Below are 23,931 nucleotides of genomic sequence, written 5' to 3'. Positions count from 1 at the left end.
TCCAGATGGTGTCCCTTGGAGACTGTTGTTCTACAAAATCTAAACTTTTGTATGGTGTCCCTCAGGGCTGTCTCCAATGTTGTTTAACATCTACATGAAACCGCTGGGAGAGATCATCAGGAGATTTGGTGCAGGGTGCTATCAGTATGCTAATGACACCCAAATCTATTTCTCCATGGCAGCATCATTGGGAGAGGGCATAACGTCCCTAAATGACTGTCTAGAGTCAGTAATGGGCTGGATAAGGGATAACAAACCAAGACTGAATCCAGACAAGATGGAGGTACTCATTGTGCGGGGTCAAAACTCGGGAGATGAGTTTGATCTGCCTCTTCTGGTAGGGGTCACACTTCCCCAGAAGAAACAGGTATGCAGTCTGGGGGTCCTTCTGGATTCAAGCCTTTCCCTGGTGTCTCAGGTTGAGGCAGTGGCCAGAAGTGCCTTCTAACAGCTTTGGCTGATACGCCCGCTGTGTTCATTTCTTGAGATAAATGACCTCAGGACAGTGGTACATATCTGGTAACCTCCAGACTGGATTACTGCAATGCGCTCTACGTGGGGCTGCCCTTGTATGTAGTCCGGAAACTACAGTTGGTCCAGAATGTGGCAGCCATGTTGGTCTCTGGGTCATTTCAGAGAGATCATGTTACTCCTGTATTGAAAGAGCTACACTGGCTGCCGATATGTTTCTGGCCAAAACACAAGGTGCTGGTTATAACCTATAAAGGTCTAAACAGCTTGAGCCCTGGGTATTTAAGAGAACATCTTCTTTGTTATGAACCCCACCGCCCATTGAGATCATCAGGAGAGGTCTGTCTGCAGTGGCCCCAGCTTGTCTGGTGGCCATTCGGGGACAGGCCTTCTCTGCTGCTGCCCCAAAGCTTTGGAAAATGCTCCCTGCTGAAATAAGAGTCTTCCCATCTCTGACAACTTTTAAAGTCTTTAAAGATGCATCTGTTCACCCAGGCTTTTAATTAAATAGTGTTTTAATAGTTTTAACATTGTTTTAAACATATTTTAAAACTTTAAATTGTTGCAATGTGTCAATCTTTTCTGTTATCATTTATTTTGTTCTTATTCATGTTTTAACTTTTCTGTCATTTATTCTGTTTTAACTAATGTTTTAACCTTTTTGTTGTAAACTGCCCAGAGATGTGAGTTGGGTGGTACAGACATATGTTAAATAAATAAATGAATAATGTCTGAATGGGCCCATAGAAAAATACAAAGGCTCTAATCCAAACATACATATGTGGAATACCTGGTACAATGTATATTAGTCCATTTAGAGACTTAGATAGCAGCAATACATTATGAAAAAGAAGGGCATGGGCTACATCTATATCTTTACTCCCATCCTAAAGTGCTGATGTGTACTTTGACTGGGGACTATTTAGTAGCATAGTAATGTTAGCCCCGTGGTAAGATTTGGAGTGGCCCCCACCACTTGCACCATTCACCCCACTCATGCTGCACATATGCCCACCCTGGCTCTCTTGGCTGGCATGACATGGTCTAATGATATCACGGTGGCAGCACAAGGCAGCATCATAGCTGGCAAAGGGAAGCAGGTTTGTAGTTGGTGCGCATCCAACTGGCCAGTAAGGGCCATGAAGGCAGACGGGCCCCACGCCCATCATAGGGTGTAGTGGTGGACCCCTGAGCATTGGTGGCCAATGTGCTACCACATCCCCTGCACCCTCAATTGCTATGTGTCTGGGACTATTCATATACAGCCCTAGCTGATAAATCAGACAAGCCCTGTGCAACTGTATGGTATGATTCCTCTACCTGTACCTCTAGCTACATGTTTCTGTGTGCCTATGACCCTTAACCGGATGGGTGAAATTCTGTGAATAAATGTAAAACAACATCATGTATGCAAATTATTCATACATGTACAGTAATCTGTATCCTGCATTTAAGGGGGCCTCTACCCAGGTTCACACAAAAACATGTATATAAATATCCATGACAGTATGGAGACATCCATACTGTCTCCAATGCCCTTTAACATCTACATGAAACATCTGGGAGAGATCATCAGGAGTTTCGGTGCAGTGTGTTATCAATATGCTGATGACACCCAGATCTACTTCTCCATGTCGACCTCATCAGGAAATGGCATATCTTCCCTAAATGCCTGCCTGGGGACAGTAATGGGCTGAATGAGGGATAACAAACTGAAGTTGAATCCAAATTTATTCATTTATTTATTTAACATATTTTTATATTGCCCAAAACTTGTGTCTCTGGGCAGTTTACAATTAAAACCATTTAAAACATTAAATCAATTAAACAATTAAAATCATTTAAACATTGAAGCCATTAACATTAAAATCATTTAAAACCAACATTAAAATCATAAATCTAATTAAAAGCCTGGGTGAAAAAATTTGTCTGCAGTGCCTTTTTAAAAGTTGCCGGAGATGGGGAGGCTCTTATTTCAACAAATAAGATGTAGGTACTGACTGTGGGGGGATCAGGACCTGAGAGATGGTTTAGATCTACTGTTCTGGATAGGGTTACACTCCCCCTGAATGATCAGATAGGTAGCTTGGGAATGCTCCTGGATTCAAAGCTCTTCCTCGTTTCTCAGGTTGAGCCAGTGGCTAGGAGTGCTTTTTATCAGCTTTGGCTGATATGTCAGCTACATCCATTTCTGGAGGTGAATGACCTTAAAACCATGGTACATATGTTGGTGACCTCCAGGCTGGACTACTGTAATGCAGTCAACATGGGGCTGCCTTTGTACATAGTCTGGAAGCTACAATTGGTAAAGAATGCAGCAGCTAGATTGGTCTCTAGGACAACACGAAGGGAAACACTGATTTTAAAAGAACTGCACTGGCTGCTGATATGTTTCTGGGTGAAATACAAAGTGCTGATTACTACCTATAAAGCCCTTAATGGCTTGGGTCCTGGGTATTTAAGAAAGTGCCTCCTTTGTCATGAACCCTGCCACCTGTTCTGATCTTCTGGAGAGGTCCAGTTACAGCTACCACCAGCTCATTTGGTAGGAAACCAGGCTTTCTCTGTGGCTGCTCCCAGGGCTTCTGAATATGCTCCCTGCTGAAATAAGAACATCTCCTTCCCTGTCTGTTTTCAGGAAAACCCTTGAGATTCTCATGTTCTCGCCGGCTTTTAATTAGAATTAAGTCTAATAATGTTAATAATTTGTTTTAATAACTGTTTTAATCTATTTTTTATTGTGCCATGTATTTTAATCTGTGACTTTTAAATATTTTAAACTTTTTACACCACCTAGAGATGTACATATCAGGCAGTATAAAAATATGATAAACAAACAAATATAAATACAGACACCCGTACATATGAACAACATAATGTCTGAATACAGCTAATGACTGAATACAGCTAATATTATGTAACAAAAAAGTAGACTCATCATATCTTACTGTAGAGAACATCTATGGTTACTGAACAACCACCAAGTTTTGAAGGCTATGGGCTGCTTCCTGACTCAGACAGGATGCCTCTAAATATTGCAGGGGAGCAACAGCAGGAGAGAAGGCATGCCTTCCTCTCTTGCTTGTGGGCTTTCCAGAGGCATCTGCTGGGCCACTGTGGGAAACAAGATGCTTAATTAGACAGGCCTTGGGCCTGATTCAGCACAGCTGTTCTTCTGTAACCAGAAATAAATAATAAAAAAGAACCAGACAAATTTTAAAAACCAAAAAGTAGTACCTTGAGATCAAATGGTTTTGCTCAAAGAAACCCCTTTAATCATTTAAAATGAAAGGATATGACTTTACTCATTCAAGGAAAGAAAGAGTCCCTATGACCCACCCAGATCTAAGGTGGTGGCGAAACTGTACTTTTGGTTACAACATGATTAGAACTTTTGTGGGAGACGGTTGACAAATGTAAGAAGTGAATTGATAATTTGATCTAACCAAAAAGTATAAATATTAGAAGTATTGTATTATAGCATTATAATAATAACCATGACTACCATCCAGAGTGTGGGGAGGGAGTCCTTCACACTTGGTCACTGAGGGAGGCTTCTGGGTGACCCAATTTGCTGTAGCTGATACTTTAATCATTGCATTGGTTAGTAAACGAACTCCATTGTCTAACAGTGCAAACAGTGTGCTCCACCCCATAAATCATGGTGATTGGGGTGTGGAACATGAATGGGCAGCCACTTCTTCTAGTCACCTATAATGTGAGTCACACCCACCTGACTAGTCTAAGTAAGGCATCTACAAGGAGGGCAGACAAGCGGCAGGTTGTTCTTTGCAACTGGTTGGCGGAGAGTTGATTTAGATTATGTGCAGAAGCCTACGATGCACTCATAGGCACTCTAATTCAGTTCCTCTGTGCACTGAAAACTAACAGAGAATTAGAGAGTAATGATGTTAGATTTTCCTGGTTCATCCAAGAAATTATCCACCCAAGAACTGTATTAATTAACTTTTATGAACCTCTGAAGTCTTGCTACTAGACAGGGACAAATGCTGGGGGGAAAACCTGCTAGAGCTTTAAAAATGTGTTGTGCATGCTTTCTTTTGTGCTCCCTTTCCATGAACCTTGGAGTAATTGAGTTTTGCTTGCATGAATGCCTGCCGAAAGTCCGTTCAAAGCTTGGAACTTTGAATATTTGCACTGGATGTGGCTTTCTATTTATAGAACAAGAAATAGCTTGATTCAGGGGAAGAGTTAGGTTTCAAAAATCCTTGCAAGAGTGCCAACTCCGAGGCAATTATACAGACTCAATTCCTCACTGGTCATGCCTCTCACACGCAAGCCTTGTCCATGTGTAACCATTTTGGTGGATATGCAAAAGAATATTTACTGAAAGTCTAAGCACATGATCTTCTTCTGTCACTCGCTTTTATTTTTAAGAATAGAACCTATATGGCTGAACCTATATGGCTCAGAAATGAAACTGAGTTGCATTTCCTAAGAATATCTCTGTAGTTCTTCTCTATCATATTGAGCATGGCAGAAGAAAAGAAAGTGCTAGTGATGCACAGATAACACTATAGCTGGATTATTCCCAACTGCAGTAGGTGCAAGCTCTGCCAGAGTGCTAACTGGATTTTCAGCAATTTGTCATAGATTTCATAATTTGAGTGTGCAGTGACAAAAGGGCAGTAGAACCAATGGACTGAAATTCAGATGTAGGCTTGATAGGTTAGGAAGAATTGCCTTACTGTAAGAGCTGCTGCACAGTAGAAGACTATGCCTCATGAAAAGATGGGCTCTCCTTTTCTTAGGGCTTTTCAAACAGACACTGGATATTCAGGGTGGGCACTGAATTGCTTCGGCGCCATCCCAAGAGCAGCAAGGGGTTCCCTTAAGAAGAGGTGGGCAGGTCCTACTTGGCTGTCCTCCAAACCCCCACCACCCTGTGCCACCCCACCTTGGCACAGCACTGTTCAAACCTAAATAACTTGTGCCGCTTTCCCCTGTAAAACACCGTGCTGAAGCACACACTGGACTATTAATAAACCAAAACTATTCATTGCTTACAACTCTTGAAAGTGGGAAAAGAAAGAAAGAAAGAAAGAAAGAAAGAAAGAAAGAAAGAAAGAAAGAAAGAAAGAAAGAAAGAAAGGAAGAAAGGTGAAACACAAGACCTACAGTTTATCTGAGAACTCTTTCTGGTTGCTGTTCCATCTGGACATAGGACTGTTTAGGCACCTTGCGGGAGATTATTCAGGCTCCACTGCTGACTACAAAAGAGGAACATGTTCCACTTCATGGTAAGCCATGTTTTGTCATCTCCCAAAGCCCTATGGGCTTGCCTAGGAGCAGTACAAAATGTTTTTCCCCCACACAAATAAGAGTAGTACTACTACATTATTCTCAGAGTGAGTGATCAGGGGAAAAAAAAAACCCTTCTTACTTTTACCCAGGCTTATCTCTTTGACACAGACCCTAAGATCTTCTGCAGGACTTCCAGGATACCATTTCATTGAAATGTCAGTTCTTTCAAATACTTTGCAGCCAAACCCCTCAAAAGCAGGTGAAACTACCAATACACAGAAACAATAGTTTTAAATTGAAAGCATACCTGAGAGAACTGAGAGTAGGGTTTATTTGTGTGTAATCTATCAATTAGATGATGTGATATAAAGCTGTCAGACAGAAGAATCCATGTTAATTATCTGACAGAATATAGGAACAAGACAATAAAGATACTGTACTAAGATAGTTAAAGCATGAGTACATGGACTAATAGATATAGATCTCACAGTTAAATGTAAAAGAAATACCATCACATTAATTTAATAGAAGAATGTGTTTTGTGCAAAAAAGAAGAAAAGAAAAAAGGCCAATTAGTAAATGCTATTCTATATATGACTGAAATGAGTAATTGATTATCAATACCAATTAGCTAACTTATTCTTTATGCTCAGTAACAATGATGGACAAACTTCTCCTCTTCCAATTTGAGTTCTTTTCAAAATGGCTCAAAATAGCCAAGCACTTGCCCCAAATCTCAAGATTAAATCAAGAATCTCAAAACAGCTTAAGTTTTTCCAAACATTTCAAGTTAAATTATACTCTCCTGTGCCTCCAATTAATGGTGCAAAGGAGCCTTATGTTTCTGTGAGCCTCCAACCCACCATCCCACACACCAGCTTCCTTCCCTAACCCTTCTACTATCCCAGTAGCCCCTCAACCCCCTCTCCTCTGTTACCAGGTTTGCTGAGAAGAGTGGTAGTCATCACCCCTTAAGACCATGATTTGGCTTAATGTGGAGAAATTAGCTCAGGTTTGGCGCAGACCTGCATACAGCCAAATTATAAACTAAGGACCAGGAAAGATGGTCATGGATAGGATACCCCAGAGTTAGGATGTTCAGGAGGGTGAAATAGAGTCCAGACAGGTTTCTTGAAAGCAAAACTGAGTTTGATTGAAGCACAGAAGTTTACAAGTCAAAAGTGGTAGTTTAGTTAGTAAAGATGTGCAGATCAAATCAAGTCAAATCCATTTGGGCTTAAATCGGGGTGATTTCAGTTATTCAAATGTGAATCAAATCATCCCTAGAATTAAGGGCATGATTTGAGTTCAAATCAAATCCACCTTGATCGAGCTCAAATCAATTCAAGTGATTCAAGCACAATTTTGAGACCTGTTTTGTCCCCCACCCCCTGGCTGATTGGATTTCTGGCACTAGCTTTCAATTGGCTTGAGATTTCCTTGTTTCTTGGTTGTCTTGTTAGGAACATAGGAAGCCGTCTTATACCAAGTTGGACCATTGGTCCATCTAGCAAAGCAAATGTTGTCATGGGCAACTGTGCCCCCATTGGCTGCGGGGAGGAAGCAGGGAGGGGAAAGGCCAAAGGAGGGGATTTTCAAAATGTATTTAAGGGTCTGCTTGGAGGCAGAGAGCCATTTTTGTCTCAGGAGAGAAGGATTAGAGAGAGAGAGAAGAAGCAGCAGCACTGAAAGCAGAGAATGGTGGTGGTGGTGGTGGTCTGGGCCTGCCTGCCTGGTCTTCCTAGCCCAGTGAGTGGCGAAAGCGACAGAGAATGCCTGCTGGGCTTGTCCCTCTGTTTTTACCCATTTTAATTAGCAATGCAAACAACTGCTTTTATTTTCTGTTTCTAATTTTTTATAATTGTACCAGCCAGTGGCTTTAACTGGGTGCTGCTTATAAATTTGATTTTCTTCTCTTCACCAGTGCTTTAATCACTGGAGTGCTGTGTTCCCCCTCCACTGGTAGCTCCAAGCTACACCTTTTCTGCTGCTGTCTGTGTGTCTGGTGGATTTTTGGTTTTTGTAGGCTGGTATGTTCTGAACAGTGCCAAGCCTGCAAGGCTCTCTCTGTTTCCCCCTTTTAAAGGTTTTGTTTGGTTTTGATTGTTTGGGTGAGTGGGTGCCTGACTGGTGCCAACCTTAGCTCATCCCAGCTGTTGAGTCCTAGTGTCTGCTCAGCCCAAGAGTGTGGCTTAGAAGTGTGCGACCTATCCAACCAGGACTGGGCATCCCTTTCCAAGATTATCTTGGCACTCAAGCTGTTCTTTGTTGCCATGAACAGCTTGTGTGCTGAGACAGCAACATTGAGCCAGGCTTTGCCCACCTCTTTTCTCCTCAGGATGATGGGTGAGCTCCAGATCATGCTTACCCCGGGGAAGCAATCACCTTGGCAGGTTGGCTGAGGACTGGAGTGTTGGATGGGCTCAGTAACCCCTTGGGTGCATCGATAGCACATGATTTGTCCTGCTTATTTGACCCAAGACTGAAGGGCAAAGTAGTCATCACTGACCATCTGCCCAGGTGGAGGGATCTCCTGGCTGCAGAGGTTAGGCAAGCAGAGGAGAGGAGGCTGGGTCACAACCAGGAGGGTGTTGGAATGCCTACTGTTAGTGCACAGTCAACCCTTTGCAGCAGCATCACCACCGCTTCCTGGTCCAACAGGGTGTTGTCCCTGGCAAGGGCAAGTGAGCTGGCGGTTCTGCCTCCATGTTCCACCCAGTGGTTCACCGACGGGCTCCCTGGCTCATTGCAGGGGTGCAGGAGGAGCCTACCAAGCCCTGCAGCAGTTCTGAGCAGAGTATGCTGCAGTACCTGCAGGAGCCGGTGGCAGGCAATGAGGTGGAACCAATCCAGTTTTGGGCAGTGCTTCCCCAAATCTGGTTGGACTTGGTGATTACCAGACTGTTCCTCTCATGCCCACCAACCAGCATCCAGAGCAAGAGGGTGTTCATGTCTGGGGGTGTAGTGACACCCTATTGCATGTGCATGGATACTGACATGGTGGACATTAAAGTCCAACCTCCCCTTGCTTGGCTATCCCGAGCTGGCCATGGTTACTGACACCCACAGCAACACCAATGGCAGCTCAGTTCACTCTGGTGAACCACAAGCCCAGATGTGTCACAGTCTGCCCATTACTTCTGGCACATGCAGACATGCACACCGCCATGGCTGATGATGAGATGATGGACTGGTGCCTCGACCCATGTGTCAGGCTGTCTTTTGGTGCCTAGCAAAGGTAGGCAAGCAGGGATGTACGTTGAAGAAGTAGAGAAGAAGACTTTTTCTCATGATAACCTTTGTTTCTAGCTAGACCATTGGTCCATCAGGCCATGACTGCTCTTTCCTTCTGTCTCTATGTGGCAGGCAGGATGGAAGGAAGGAAGATTTGATATTTGTGATTTTCTCAGTACTGAGTAAGTATAATTTGCTTGCTGTGCTCTTGCTTTTTGTTAACTATCTGGTTTTGCTGGATCTCAGATTGACAGAGGAAGAACCTGTGTGCCTTCCTTCCTTCCTTGAGTTGTGGTTTGGTCTATTTGTGAGATGGTGTGGTGAGAAATGGAGAGCTCTATGTGTCTGTGTGTAATTTTATTGGTGATTGCTGCGATGACCTCCATGTCTGGCCTTGAAACTAACTTGTGCGTCAGTCACTGCTCTGGCCTGCTCTGCAATCTGCATTTTACATGGTAAATTTGTAAAGTTGCACCATTGAGTCGGTGTCGACTCCTGGTGACCACAGAGCCCTGTGGTTTTCTTAGGTAGAATACAGGAGGGGTTTACCATTGCCATCTCCCATGCAGTATGAAGTGAAGCCTGTTAGCACCTTCCTATATTGCTGCTGACTGATATAGGTGTTTCCCATAATCTGGGAAACATATCAGTGAGGATTAAAACTGCAACCTCTTGCTTGCTAGGCAAGTTATTTCCCTGCTACATTAACTAATTTTAAAATGAGTGTTTAAGCTGTTTTGTATTGTATTTTGTATTTTCTTTATACCTTTTTTGTCTGTTGTTTTTTAATGTGTTATGTGTTTTCATTGTATGTTTTAATCCTCCCAGAGGATTTTAAGCCACCCAGAGAAAAATTTGTGATAGGGCAGCTAACAAATAAAGATGATGATGATGATGATGATTGTTGTTATTATTACATTGCAAGGTGTACTCAGAAAAATGTGACTTAAGTCATTGTTCTAGTTGAGCTTATGGTTATGCTTGCTGGCTGCTAAGGATGATGCTGTGGCAGCTGTTGCAATGTTGAAGTAAGGAGTCATAACTGTATGTGAGAGAACAACTTGAGCCAACGATGTTAGTGCAGTGTAGGCACTGTGGCTAGAAATGGATTCTGCGTCAGTTATTCTCTTTTAGCCATCCTTGGAATGTGTGTTTGGCAAGATGTGGTGTTTTGTGTTGGGAGAGACTGTGTGTTTCTGTTCTGCAGTGTTTTTCAAGGCAGGGTTGCAAAATGTGAGCACTCTGCTTGTTTTGGTCATAGGGAACAATGGGGAACTCATATCATCCCATTATCCCATTATGAGATGAACTCATATCATCCCATTATCATAACATCCCTAGGGACACCAAAGTGGGTTGGGTGGTATGTCGTGATGCATGCTACCTAGCACCCAACCCACAAAAGAAATGGGCAAGCAGGTGATTTTAATTTTTTTAACTTCCCCCTTACCAAAAAACCCCCATAGGATCCTTTTTGGGTTGGGTGGTAGGTAGCACCCACCATGCTCACCATGAATCCCACTTTGGTGTCTCTAGGACCTACCCATAGGGTAACAATGGGGTGATTCAAGTTCCCTATGGAACAAGTTCCCTATGTTCCCTATGGCCGAATCACTCAAATCACTCAAAACAATTCAAGTTGATTTTCTGAAACAGCCCTTAATGGCCGCTGTTTCAATGAATCAATTTGAGTATTTTACAATTCAATTCGAGCTCAAAATGAATTGCAAAATATGATTTGTGCACGTCTTGTAGTTAGTGCTTCAGTCAAGCTGCTGGAAGTGATCTCAATGATCTTCCCTTAAGGAGCTAATGCTCTGAGAATGATACTGAGTTGCCTCTAGTACACATTCAAAAATTAGTGCTAAGGGAGAGGGGACAACTTTGGGAAGAGAGTAAGGACAGAGGCACAAGTCATCGCTACCTATCCTAGTTCAAGGATAGCCACCCAGAGAGCAATTTGTTATGGGGAGGCTAACAAAGTTGTTGTCATTGTTGTCATCATCATCACTGATTGGATTAGAAGGATCACATATGGAGGCTTCCTTCATGAAAAGCAGGTGTAGCCCATTAGTTGAAGGGAGCTGAAGCAAAGAGGCTCCAGACTGAAGGGAAAGGCAGCGACCCTACCAAAGGCTGAGCAGAGGAAGCACTCTAATGGATCTCCCAGGAAAAGAAGTATAAAGCCAAAACGTCCTGTGCAAGAGACCAGTTTTCTATGTGCATGGATAAAATGAGTTGCCTTTGGGTCACTGGCAAATGCAAAAAAATATAATAGCAAGCTCACACGTTAATAGGTACCTTTTTTCTTTTTTTCTTTCCCCATAGACAAAAGTGGTCAAGTTCGTTTTATAGCTACCAAGTGACCTGGGATGCATCCATTGTGCTGTGGAAAAATGATAGTATTAAACAAAAGGTATGGCAATGTGGTAGGGCTGCTGAAAAGCAAGTTTCTTTGGGTGATCTCTGGGTGTTTCTCGTAAGACAAAGAATTGTAAAGGTGATTTCTATACAGACAACTTGATTTCTAGTATCACTCATCCTGATTAGATTTCTTACCTGTAGGAGGCAACCATTGACCTTGCATTCCTTAGCTCTCCTGGTATTTGCTTGTTAAAATAACCTTTCCTCTGTGTCTAATGGGTGAGAGCTCTGTCTATTCTGATTAACTCTATGTCTACCCAGAGGCACCAAATACTTACAGTGATATTTCCCAATGCTTGAGATCACATTAACAATCTGGGGGCATAAGGATTATAGCCAATCAGAATGGCTAGTCTTCTCTCCATTGACTTGAGGAGATGTTTAGGCAGGGTCTCAACTAGCAGGGGAGGCAACAATATAACTATAATTAAAAGCCATGATTAGGTCACAGATACATAGGGGCGCAATCAAGCCAAATGGACATGGAAACACCTCCTCCACCCCTTGCTCAGCTGTTCTGGAGCTGACAGGAGGAAGGAAAGCAAAGAACCTCTCCCCTGTTCAGCAGCTGATGCTGTTGGTACTCCTATGGAGGTAGAGTTGCCATGACCCCCGAAATTCCAGGTTTTACCCAGATTTTAAGCCTCTCACCCAGCTTGCTTAGCCCTCCGAGATTTTCCCAGATTTCAGCTTTCATTTTTTAAAAATCAGCTAAGCTCTAGCCCTTGTAGAAGCAGTTATGGAGCAAAACGTGCAGTCACTATTCTGCTCAGAAATTGTTTTCCAACCAATTTACATAATATGCAAATTAGATACCCAGATTTGGAAAACCAGAATATGGCAACCCTATGGGGGCAAGCTGGGTGCTAGTTCATGAAATATACTGTCCGGCCAATATCGTCATTTCTGTCTGGCCAACATTGTCATTTCCCTCACAACCAATACCCTTCAAGAAATTACACTTGCAATCCTAGAACTGGAAACCTTTTGACTTTCCTCTAGATTCCTGACATTATTGTATGTAAAGGAACTCCCAAACTAATTTCAAATGTTGAAATCTCAGTGGCAGCACCACTTATCCCCACCCCAATTTTCCCCCTCAGACCTGTTCTGCCTTGAATGATATAGTAGGAAGAAATCCCATTATTTGGGTCTATGTTGGGAAAAGTTTCACCATGCTATTTCCAACTGTTACTATGAAAGCATGCAGGCTTCTGCAGGCTTTGTTACTATTAAAAACACAGAAGCCTTTCAGGAGAGGGATAAGATGACATCTTCATTATGACAGCTGAAAAGTATCTTAGGGGAGAGTTAGAAAAGGATAATATACTTGAACCGTTTAAAGAGAGGGGATATAGAAGAGATTCCGATTCAACATACTGTATGCAAATGGATATAAGGATGCTGCTAAATATTAATATTAAAGGTTAGAATAAGAATCAAGTTCCATTTGAAACAGCCTACAATTCACCTTTTCTGTTTTAAGTCCACAAATAAGGAATAGTATGCATTAAGAATATGGAGGTACAACTTTAAAACTAGTCATAGGCACATTTCCAGAACCATGTAGAAACATTACATAGGAACCTGCCATATACTGAGTCAGACCATAGGTCCATCTAGCTCAATACTGTCTACACAGACTGGAAGCGGCTTCTCCAAGGTTGCAGGCAGGAATCGCTCTCAGCCCTATCTTGAAGATGCCAGGGAGGGAATGTGGAACCTTCTGCTCTTCCAAGAGTGGCTCCATCCTCCCCTAAGGGGAATATCTTACAGTGCTCACACATCAAGTCTCCCATTCAAATGCAACCAGGGTGGACCCTGCTTAACTAAGGGGACAAGTCATGCTTGCTACCACAAGACCAACTCTCCTCTTGAAGGTACATGGTGCAAAACAGAAAGGACAAATTACCTTAAATCAAAACACTAACACTTATAGCCAAGTTACATTTTCCATAGTCTAGTCTGTAGGTTAGCAAAGCATGGATCATTGTACCCAGGAGACTATCTCCATCCTTAGCCCCTGAATTCTAGTCTCATGATAACCTGACACTGAATCAAACTATCATGTTATTTTGGACTACTTTCCATGCCAAATGGGTAAGGATAATATTTCATTTGACTAGAGTATTTTTGTGAAGACATATGTAAGCTTTTTTTTTAAAAAAAATTACAAAATCATCAGGGAAAATGGCATTTACTCCTTCATTAGTTGAGTAGCATTGTTTGAGGAGATATTGGTGTTTTATGTTATACATGCAATCTGCAATAACATCTCTGTGAGGAAAATGGGAAAATCAAGGATATGTGTCAAAGAGTGTAAGACGTTTTGTGGGAAAGGAGAGAAGAAAAGACTGGATGTGATGGGTTTTACTATATGAACTTTTCTGAATGTGCTGTATATGCATGGGGAGTGGGATTATCCTGGACTTTTGTGAGGTTAGTATTGAACATAGATACATTTAAACCTTTTTATTTGCTTATACATTTAGCTGATGTTGCCATAGTATAGGACAGGATAAAAACTTATTCTTATATGGCATTCTCTGCCATGGAGTGTGGTGATGGCCACTAGCTTGGAAGGCTTTAAAAGGGACTTCGATAAATTCATGGAGGACAGATCTATCAATGGCCACCAGTCTGGTGGCTATAACCCACCACCAGCCTCAGAGGCAAGATGACTTTAAATACCAGTTGCAGGGGAGCAACAGCAGCAGAGAGGGCATGCCCTCACTTCTTGCCTGTGGGCTTCTCAGAGGCATCTGGTGGGCCACTGTGTGAAACAGGATGTTGGACTAGATAGGCCTTGGGCCTATCCAGCAAGGCTGTTCTTAAGTTCTTGTATGTTCTAAACTATTAACTATATTAAATCAAACCTGCAGTCTATTTCAGCAATCACACAAAAATGCAAATAGAGTTATTACTGTTTTGTTTTTCATCTGATTTCCCAGTATAAAAAGAAAGCCCCCTTTTTTGTACAGACCAGGGGTGTAGCTATAATTGAGAGGATAGGTTCAAGAACCTGGGGTGCCCAGCTCCCAAAGGGCTCCCAGCTCCAACACAACCTATTTTCTTCATTATCTTATTCACTCTGCGGGGCTGCCAAGGGGGGAGAACATGGGCCTCCTGTCCCCTAGCTATGCCCCTGGTCCGGACAGCTTTATTATACAAGTTAAACATAAGAACAGCCCTGCTGGATCAAGCCTAAGGCCCATCTAGTCCAGCATCCTGTTTCACACAGTGGCCCTCTTCAGGCAAAATGAGAAAGAAGATGGAAAAAATGGGGTAAATAATTCCACCTGTCTCTATATGCAAGAGCTTCCTCCTATATGCAAGAGCGGGGTGGTGGGGTGGTGGTGGAATCACCAATTCTGTCTTCAGCAAAAAACAAAATAATGTGAAAATAATTTGGAGGAGGAGGAGAAGAAGAAGCAGCAGCTCCATCAAATCCTCCTATCTTGAATTTGCTTGCAAAGATTCAGGTATATCTTCTTGGTTGAATTTTCTAGGCATCCCCAGATATGGATGCTGTTAGATTTAGTGATGTGACAAGTTTTGTTGAGGTTCAATGTGAAAGCTGTCATTTCAAAGGGGAGGAAGTTCATTGGGGAAAAAACTTCTACTCCTTTGCAGTTTTGGGGGGGAGCCTATTCATAGGCATGTTTGCCTGATCGTTTATTGCTTCAGTACCATTGTCTTTATTTGAAAGAGCTTTTTAAATAGCACTATTGAGACATTATGCGGTATGAGTGTACAGATGTTTCTCCATTCGTACATTTTGTGTGTGTGAAAGATTGTGTTCATTTAAAAAGTGAACTTGGGTACAGGTCCCATAATTAATTAATTAATTATGTATGTATATATGTATGTATGTACATTTTATATCCCACTTTCCCTCCAAGGAGCTCAGAGCAGTGTACTACATACTTAAGTTTCTCCTCACAACATCCCTGTGAAGTAGGTTAGGCTGAGAGAGAAGTGACTGGCCTAGAGTCACCCAGCTAGTTTCATGGCTGAATAGAGATTTGAACTCAGGTCTCCCTGGTCCTAGTCCAGGACTCTAACCACTACACCATACTAGCTCTCACCACGCTGCACCAATACATGGTGCAGGTAGGAAGTACCTTTGTTGAACATAATGTGTGAACAACTGTACTGGCGTATAGATTTGTATCTGTGTACATGTTATGTGAGTGTTGAATGTAACATGTTAATAGGGCTACAGTGACCCCAGTCAATCAGGTATACTGTAATGAACAGGATAACAGTACTGTACCATTTAACCTATCAGATGTGGATGGCTAAGTAATGAAGTCACAGTAGCCAAAGTCAGCCTGCTGCCCATTCTGATGGGATAGAGATAATGCATCTCTATTGTCCTGACTACTGGGCTGGTGCTTCCTGTTACATCATAATGTGATGGTTTCATTGCATGGCAATGCTACACTATAAGACTTCACCTTATCCAGTCCATGTGCTCTAGTCTCACATACGCATATTACTACTTTGGACAAATTGCATATTTGAGACAGTTATGCATAAGATTTGTAGGAGCAGAATGTTGAAGGAGGTGTAGAAAGGAATATAGGGTAGATGGAGGTCATCCACATTCAGAAATGTGTCTCCGTCCTCATTCTGTCCCAACTAGTCAACTAACTACATGTAATTGGATTGGGCAAGAAAGTAGCTGCCTAACTACACTGGATACCCACCTTCCTGCAAATAGGCTTATATCCTTTCAGAAAGTAGGTGTGTGCATAAAACCAGACTGGGCATGTTCAGTTTTGTGCACCCCAAACTCCACCCCCATTTCAGCTCAAGTTCAAGCCAGTGCAGACTTCAAACTCACTGCTGGGCCCAGGGTAATTCTTTCACCTCTGGGGAGTGCTGCTGCAGCCACTGAGGGGAGCGGGGTTTGTCTCTGAAGCTTCCCTACCCCCAGTCTTTCAGCCTGTTTTCAGGCCTTTCCAGCCCTCTCCTGGCTCACGGTGGCCATTTTGAAGGTTGCCACGCATGCACATGAGCTATTTGCGTGACCAAGTCAGCCCATGTGAACGCATGGCATCCTTAAAAATGGCCACCGCAAGCCGGGAAAGGACTGGAAAGGCCTGAAAATGGGCCAAACTGGTCCAGAAAAGACTGGGGGGAGGCCAGCGGGGGGAGGGAGAAGCTACACACACACACACACACACACACACACACACACACACACACACACACACACCCCATGGCCACGGCTCCCCCTGGAGGCAGCAAAATTACCCTGGGCACAGCAGTGAGTTATTAAACTTTTAAAAAACCTTTCGAACCCTGGATGGGCTCCAAGCCAGCCTGGGGGTGGGGGGTTTGGTTTGATGTCGAACCAAACCAGGCCTGGTCTGGCTTGAGGACAAACCCTCGAGCCGACCTGGTTCGATAGCGAACTGGCTCAACCTTGAGCCGGTTTGCACATCTCTAACAGAAAGCAGTGAGAAAAAGTAGGCATATTGTATTCATGGGGAATGAGCAGCAATTGGCCAAATGGTTGCTCAACCCTCAGGGACAGATTCCTGGAGGTAAAAACTCTCACTGATATAGGGTATTGCTCAAGAGTATATCAGTCTAGTAATTTGGCATTTGCACAATTTGTGTAAGTACAATGTATGTCAGCCACTATCTAGAGGGAGGAGAGAATAATGGACATGTTGGTAGCCCTGAAGAGAATGTTAGCTGCTATTATTTATTTATTTTTATTATTATTATTATTATTATTATTATTATTATTATTATTATTATTATTGTGGTTGTTATAAAAATATTTATATACTGCTGCTCAAGAACAAATAAAGTTCTCAAGGCAGTTTACATAGCAAAAGCCATAGGAAAATGTCTCCCTGTCCCAAAAGGCGTCACTATCTAAAAATAGATAGTAAATGACAATTATTAGTAGTAATATTGAAGTTAGGGCAGATCAGACAGCCTGATGATTGACAACACGATGTCCTTCTCCCCTTATCTATGTTCTCTCTTCCTGGAACATTATCAGCTTTTTATGTCCTGCCTTTGTACTCATTTCTGTGGCAGAATCTGCTTCTTCTTGATCCTTGGCACGATACCTGCATGTCTTTCACAATCATTGATGACTGGTGGTCTTGCTACTGAGAGGACTAGTCTAGAGATGGCTGCGACTGGAATGGGCCCTGTTATAAAATTTGAGTCATACAGCTCTGATCCTATACAGAACAACATCGTAGGATAGGCTTGAACAACTTGTATCCTACAAAGCTGAATGCAATCCACCAGTCATATTTAGTAGCCTACTAGGGACTTAATTAACTTCCTGTCATTGCTATCTGCTTTCTGGAAAAACAAGAGGTGTATGCCAACCATTTGGAAGGCCATAGTACTTGGCTGGTGCAGTGTGTTTGGACTGGTGGGTCACAAGGTGTGCAGGCCATTTATAGTATTAAACTTGCTTTAGGGATGTGCACAAATTGATTTTTTGGAATCAATTTGTGCCCAAAACAAATCACCCTGATTTGTTTTCTATCCAAATCTACCCCCTCCGAATCACCCCAGATTCGATTTGTATTTGCTTTGATTCAATTTGGATTCAGACCAATTTGGATCACTTAACAAGGTCCTAGGGCACAAAATATTGGTGATGGGTAGGCTCCCATGGATGCCACCTACCACCCACATTTCAAGGCAGTGGGACACGGTTTATTTTTAATAGGGTTTTTTTTAAAACTGATTTTGAACATTTCTGCCATAGGAAACAATGGGGATTCGAAGTTGCCATATCCTAACCCTAAAACCAGTCCCCAGATTTCTTAAAAGCTAAGCTCTAGCCCTTGTAGAAGTGAAGTTATGGAGCAAAATGTGCAGTCATTATTTTGCAAGTGTTTGAATTCTTTGGTGTATAATAACTTTCCCTCATAATGAATCCCTATGAGGATTCATTGGACACCTTTGTTTCTTCTATCCATTTTGACTGTCATTGGACAGTGCCAACTGTCAACTGCCATGTGTCAACTACATCCCACACACACATACACTGGGGTTCTCAGTTTATTTTTAAAGGTGTTTTTGAAGTGTTTAGATTCTTAGGTATCTTCATTACACATCTTCATGTCTTCTATTCATTTTGACCCCACTGTTTTGCAGGTGGGGGTGGGGAATTAGTGGCAACCTATATTCCAACTACCCCACAACCCACAAGCCACTGGGTACTCAGTTATATTTTAGGAATTTTTGAGGTACTTATACTCTTTGGTGTTTAATTAATCCTCATAGGGATTCATTATGAGGAAAGGTTATTAGACACCAAAGAGCCTAAACACGTGGAAAAAAAATCCTAGAACATAAACTGAGTAGTACCCAACTGCCTTGCAGGTGGGATTGAGGTGTAGTTGGCACATGGCAGTTGGCACTGTCAAAAAGACAGTCAAAATGAACAGAAGAAATGAAGGTGTGTAATGAATCCTCATAGGGATTCATTGAGGAGAAGTATACACCAAAGAATACAAACAATTGAAAAATAGTGACCACACATTTTGCTCCATAACTCCACATCTGCAAGGGTTAGAGCTTAGGTTTTTGTTTTGTTTTTTGTTTTTAATGAAATCTGGGAATCTGGGGGAATTAATAGGAGGGATCCAAATCTAAAATCTTTTCAAATCGAATCAGGCGCAATTCAGTTTGCACCCGAATCTAGCCAATGGACCACAGGGGTGATTTGTTTTGTCTCCAAATCACACGAATCAGCTAGATTTGGGTACAAATTGATTTGTACCTGAATCAATTTGCACATCCCTAACTTGCTTTGATTGCTTTTTCTATGTGCAGATCAAAGTAGGTTGAAGAGCCTTGTTTGGCATTGCTGAAAGACAAGGTATTTGCATGGGAATCCATGAAAAGAAGCAATGTTCTGTCAGTGTTATGAAATCCTTTGGTACAATCATAAGAACTTAAGAACAGCCCTGCTGGATCAGGCCCAAGGCCCATCTAGTCCAGCATCTTGTTTCACACAGTGGCCCACCAGATGCCACAGGAAGCCACAGGCAGGAGTTGAGGGCAAGCCCTCTCTCCTGCTGTTACTCCCCTGCAACTGGTACTCAGAGGCATCCTGCCTTTGAGGCTGGAGGTGGCCTATAGCCCTCCAACTAGTAGCCATTGATAGACCTCTCTTCCAGGAAGTTATCCAAACCTTTCTTAAAGCCATCCAGATTGTTGGCTGTCATCACCTCTTGTGGCAGAGAATTCCACAAGTTGATTATGCATTGAGTGAAAAAGTACTTCCATTTGTTGGTCCTAGATTTCCCGGCAATCAATCTCATGGGATGACCCCTGGTTCTAGTGTTATTATGAGAGGGAGAAGAATTTCTCTCTATCCATTTTCTCCACACCATGCATGATTGTATAGACCTCTATCATGTCTCCCTGCAGTCGTGTTTTTTCTAAACTAAAATGCCCCAGTTGTTGTAGCCTTGCCTCTAAAGAAAGGTGCTCTAGGACCCTGATCATCTTGGTTGCCCTGTTCTGCACCTTTTCCAGTTCTACAATGTCCTATTTTAGATGTGGTGACCAGAATTGTACGCAGTAATCCAAGTGTGGTCGCACCATAGTTTTGTATAAGTCCTGTCATCTAATTGGAAATACCGGTATATGCAACATTTCATCAACTGGCTGTCCTGACATGTTAATAGGAAGCCAAATTAAATGGACAATTGTATTGTATTTCACGTAATAAAAAGTGATTGCCCACCGGGTACTGTAAGATAGGTTAAGATAATTGTTGCTATATATGACTTTTGTCTGCTGATTGGCACAAGATCTGGTACTCAGCAGCTGTCACCTTGTCTAAAAATCTAATGACGTTGTAGAAGGTTAAAGGTTAGCTTTTGAATTGCAGACTTAACAATATTCCCTTGGAATCTATTTTTTTGAAAGCAGGCAGCAGTTTATCTAACTTACAACAAGGGCAACAGAGACTAACTCTAAGGAAAATATTAAAGGTGACAAGGGCAAATGATATAAATTTAAACCCTTTTGGAAAAAGAAAAGAAAAGAGATTGTCTTTTGAGGAATGAAATGTATGCAAGAGAATAAACAGTTTTCCAGACATTGTTCTCCCGCATGAATCTTGCATAGTTCATTTGGCTCTGTATCACTGCTTTAGTTCCCAGCTTGTAACAGAAAGCTCTAGTCATTCTGCTCAATAAGCAAATACATGCTTTATTCATTTCATTTCTAAATGAGGCTGGGACTTAGACGAGAGACAGATAGCTGAGGAAGGATCAGCCCAGGGGAAACCTCAGGTAATGTTTGCATGCCAATATTATACAGCATTCTGTCTTCTTGAAATATAATCTTGAAAAGGTTCAAATGCCACAAAGTATAATTTTGCAGAAGCCACTGATCTTCAGTTCTGTCATCTGATGTGTTGTTACTCGGTACACCTGAACCAGCTTGGAACGTTAAGGGTGTATATCGAGTTATTGTATGACATGAATAATTTGGCAGGGTGTAATCTAATCCAGTCTCTGCAAACTGGATTTTTAGCATCTTGTGCTCAGTTTACATGCTAAACATAGGATGGATCTGACATGCAGAGTCTGGATATGGTTAGGCCCTGCTAAATTATTAAGAGCATAAATTTATGCGACAGACACCTGCAACGTCCTCATGCAGATTTAGGTTTACCAAGTAACAACACATCAGGCGACTAAATAGAAGATTACTGGACCCTGCAAAATAGTACTTTGTGGCATCTGAATCTAATTGTAGGAATGTAGACAGCACAATGTTGCAGAGGAATTACTTATCCTTTATAAGTAATTGAACAGGAAGCAACTTTAACTGAGAAACAAGAGTTTGACATTGATTACTTACTCAACATAGGCTAAGAAAACAATAAACAGGAGAACAGTCTCTTACACAGAGAGAGGGAAAATCTCTCAGTTTGAATTTAAGTCAGCAAGTGAGAGCAGACAAACAAATCCAGACTCCTCTCCCAAGCCAGTACATAGACACATTTAAACATACACAAGCATGCCCCACACAAAGAACTGAGACAATGTCCATGCAAAAATCCCACAGATCAATACTTGATCTGTGATAGGATCAATTATTCTGTAGCTCTTGCTACTCTGTGCATAACCAATGAATATTCCCTCTTCACTTCTACAGTTTATTTCCCCCTCTTATTTCTTTAGGAATATATGCATATTATTAGACCTCTAATTATATAATTATTAGACCTCTTCTGAAATAGCCTGCATTGGATCCTTCAGAGTTAAGCAAATGTAGGCCTGTCTCCAATCTTCTGTGGCTGGGCAAGGTAATTGAGAAGGTGGTATCCTCCAAGCTCCAGGCAGTCCTGGAGGAAAGTGATTCTCTAGACCCATTGAAAAATGGCTTTCAGGTAGGCTATGGGGTGGAGACTGCCTTGATGGGCCTGATAGATGGTCTCCAATTAAGGACTGACAGAGGGAGTGTGACTCTGTTGGCCTTTTGCATCTCTTGGCAGCTTTCAATACTATCGGCCATAGTATCCTTCTGGAGTGTCTGGGGGTGGGGTGGGGTGGGGTGGGGTGGGGGGGAGACACTGCTCTGCAGTGATTCCACTCCTACTTCTTGAGCAGATTCCAGATGGTGTCCCTTGGAGACCATTGCTCTTTAAAATCTGAACTTTTGTATGGTGTCCCCCAGGGTGCCATACTATCTCCAGTGGTTTTTAACATCCACATGAAACCTCTGAGATCGATCATCAAATTTGGTGCTCGGAGTGGGATTCTTCTATTGGGACTTCGTCGGGTTTGGAGTCAGGCTCAGTTCCCACTGTCTGGATAGGATGGGGGATATAATGGAACTAGAGGGGTCGTACGGTTCTGGTCAGGATCACAGGCAGGTTCCAGCGGAGTGTCCAGGTCGGAGTGATGATCCAGGATTGAGTGTACAGCTTTGGGGGTTTGTGATGTCAACGGATAGGTTTTTATCTGAGGCAATGGCTCCTGGGATGACATCCTGGATGTAGCGGGTGGCAGCTGTTTGTGAAGTCCCATCTACACAGTGAGCGCATGGGTCTTCTTCGTCTTTCATTTAGGCAGGGTAGAGCAATTCTCCTCTCGAGCCTGTTTCTTTGAGAGCGTTGGCTGAGGTTTCTCTATTTGGATGTCAGTATCTACAGGGTGAGGTTGCTTGTTCTTCTCCTCCTTAAGGGTGGCATCAGTGTAAGTTGGGAACGATGCATCTGGCAGCATTTTTGCTTCAACATTGTAGTGGAAGTTATTGGCACCATGTCAGGCCCCAAAGCAGGGATCGATGGAGCTGTAGGCTTGAGAGTCGGAGTGTGGATTGGAGTTCCTGAAGGAGTCACTGTGACTGGAGGGGCAGTTGGCATGGAGGGAGAATCTGAGAGCACAGCTTGGGGTTGGCCCAGACTCTTGGCTACATTACTTTGCATTGTGTGGTGGGGGTGGGTGGGTAGATGTCACCTGGGATAAACGTAAAGCCTGCTCCCACAGCCAGGAGTTTAATCTGGAGGCTCTGTTTGTTCACCTGCTTGGTAAAGTTGAGGCAGTGAGTGCACATGTTGATGATGTGAGCCTAGCTGAGGCACAAGAGGCAGGGGCTGTGGCTGTCAGTAGAAGGAACTTTTGCCCCGCACCCCATACACTTTTGGAAAGTGACTTTACTGGCCACAGAAGTGGCTGGTCCCCTGCCTTCCTGACCATTTTGGGGGGTTGGGGGAGGATGCGGTGGGAAATAAGAATGGAAAAATGGACAATACTAAGGAGAGTGAGGGGAGAGGGTGGAGAATAAAAGAGAATAAAAACCAAGAACCTGTCTCCCCCCATTTCTTGAAACAGAAGCTTGGAGCACCTTCATGATAAAGTCAATCTGTTGGTTCGCAAAGAAAGACGGAGGAGGGAAAGCCAGCATAGGCACATAGCACCAGAGGGGACGGGGCTATCATCAAACATCTTGAACTTGATAGAAGCTTGGAAACTTCCAACATGGTCTCTGCATAGGCACATCACCCATTCATGTGAAGCACAGAGACCATGTGGAAGAACAAACTGTATTCCACTCCCAACCAGTACATAGATACATTCAAACATAGACAAGCCTGCCCCTCACAAAGAATTGAGACAATATCCATGGCAAAATCCCTACAAGCAGAGACAAAAATGGAGATGTAAATCTGAGATGCTTCTTTCCAGGCAATTTACACTTCTACTGACAAACTATGATATTTCCATTTCTTCTCATATGGTATTTGTATCTGTTGTGGAAATGGAAAAGCAATGTCTGTTATTTTCGGGTGTTTATTTCTATTGGCCATCAGGAGAACAGCTTACCAAAGCCTACATTGCTCCTCAGATGCATATGTTCTGACCACCTGATTGTGCCAGCCAAAATAAAATACGTAGTGGTCAAAGCCAAACATCCATCCTCCATACACTGATCTGCTAAATCTGTCCTCTGATGGCATGGTTTGATTTGATTCTTTGCAGTAAACTGCGGTTGTATTGCTGTAATAAATCTAAATCC

The sequence above is a fragment of the Hemicordylus capensis genome, chromosome 5, assembly GCF_027244095.1.
Source record: "Hemicordylus capensis ecotype Gifberg chromosome 5, rHemCap1.1.pri, whole genome shotgun sequence".
NCBI classification, from domain to species: Eukaryota; Metazoa; Chordata; class Lepidosauria; order Squamata; family Cordylidae; genus Hemicordylus; species Hemicordylus capensis.
Note: the sequence above shows the minus strand (reverse complement) of the source record.